The following is a 2,464-nucleotide window of genomic DNA, read 5'->3' as shown; positions in this document are numbered from 1 at the left end:
TATCTATCTATTATGTCTATCTCTATATTATTTCTATATTTATTATCTATCTAGCTACCATCTATATCTATCTATCTTTATCTATATATATCTCTATCTAATATCTATATCTATCTATCTCTATACCTATCTATCTATCTATCTATCCGTTATCTATCTCTATATCTTTTCTCTGTATCTATCTATCTCTATATCTATATCTCTCGCTATCTATCGCTCTATCTCTATATCTATCTTTATATCTATATCTATATATCTATCTCTATCTATCTCTATATCTATATATATTTCTCTCTATATCTATCTCTATCTCTCTCTATAGCTATCTATCTATATATCTCTATCTATCTCTATATCTATCTCTCTGTATATCTATCTATCGCTCTATCTCTATATCTATCTTTCTATCTATATATCTATCTTTCTCTATCTATTTATCTCTATATCTTTTCTCTGTATCTATCTCTCTCTATATCTATATCTATCTCTATATATATCTATTATCTCTATATCTATATCTATTTCTCTCTATATCTCTCTCTATATCTATCTATCTATCTATTTATCTCTATCTCTATATCTATCTCTCTGTATATCTATCTATCTTTCTTTCTATCTCTATATCTATCTCTATATCTATCTATCTTTCTCTATCTATCTATCTATCTATCTATTTATCTCTATCTATTATCTATATCTATCTCTATCTATCTATCGCTCTATCTCTATATCTATCTTTCTATCTCTACATCTATCTCTATATCTATCTTTCTATCTATCTATTATGTCTATCTATCTAGCTATCTCTATTATCTATATCTACCTATCTCTATATCTTTCTATCTTACTCTCTCTATATCTATCTGTTATCTCTATATTTATTATCTATCTCTATTATCTATATCTATATCTATCTCTCTATAGCTATCTCTATATCTATCTATATATTATCTCTATATCTATCTATCTATCTCTATATCTATCTCTATCTATCTCTATATCTATCTGTTATCTCTATATCCATATCTATCTCTATATCTATCTATCTCTATATCTATCTTTCTATCTAACACTATATCTCTATATCTATCTCTATATCTCATTATCTATCTATCTCTATCTCTCTCTCTTTATCCATCTATTGATCTATCCATCTATCTCTATATCTATCTATTATATCTATCTATTATATCTATCTATTATCTCTATTATTTATATCTATCTATCTAGCTATCTCTATCTATCTCTAGCTCTCTCTATATCTATCTATCTTTCTAACTCTATATCTATCTATCTCTATACATATCTCTATATCTAGATATTATCTCTATATCTATCTCTATATCTATCTTTCTATAGCTATCTGTCTCTATATCTATCTATCTATCTATCTATCTATCTCTATATCTATTATCTCTATATCTATTATCTCTATATATATATCTCTATATCTATTTTTATTTATAGCCATCTATCTATATATATTTATCTCTATATCTATCTATATATGTCTATATTATTATTATTATTATTATTATTATTATTATTATTATTATTATTATATCTGTATATCTTTATCTATTATCTATCTCTATCTATATATCTATCTATCTCTATATCTTTCTATCTATAGCTATCTATCTCTATATCTATCTATCTATCTATCTATCTATCCATTACCTATTTTCTATCTATCTATCTATCTATCTATCTATCTATCTATCTATCTATATTTCTTTCTATATCTATCTTTATATCTATCTCTATCTATCTCTATCTCTATGAATCTTTCTATCTATATCTATCCATTATCTACTTTCTATCCATTATCTACTATCTATCTCTATATCTATCTATTTCTACATCTATCTTTCTATCTATATCTATCTAACTCTATATCTATATATCTATATAGCATTATACCCTATGAGGGGGGCAGTATTATACCCTATGAGGGGGCAGCATTATACCCTATGAGGAGGCAGCATTATACCCTATGAGGGGGCAGCATTATACCCTATGAGGGGGCAGCATTATACCCTATGAGGGGGGCAGTATTATACCCTATGAGGGGGGAAGCATTATACCCTATGAGGGGGCAGCATTATACCCTATGAGGGGGGCAGTATTATACCCTATGAGGGGGCAGCATTATACCCTATGAGGAGGCAGCATTATACCCTATGAGGGGGGCAGTATTATACCCTATGAGGGGGCAGCATTATACCCTATGAGGAGGGCAGCATTATTCCCTATGAGGAGGCAGCATTATACCCTATGAGGAGGCAGCATTATACCCTATGAGGAGGCAGCATTATACCCTATGAGGAGGGCAGCATTATTCCCTATGAGGAGGCAGCATTATACCCTATGAGGGGGGCAGCATTATACCCTATGAGGGGGGCAGCATTATTCCCTATGAGGAGGCAGCATTATACCCTATGAGGAGGCAGCATTATACCTT

Source organism: Dendrobates tinctorius, unplaced genomic scaffold (genome assembly GCF_039654945.1).
Source record: "Dendrobates tinctorius isolate UK_male_01 unplaced genomic scaffold, ASM3965494v1 ptg000201l, whole genome shotgun sequence".
In the NCBI taxonomy this organism is placed as follows: Eukaryota; Metazoa; Chordata; class Amphibia; order Anura; family Dendrobatidae; genus Dendrobates; species Dendrobates tinctorius.
Note: the sequence above shows the minus strand (reverse complement) of the source record.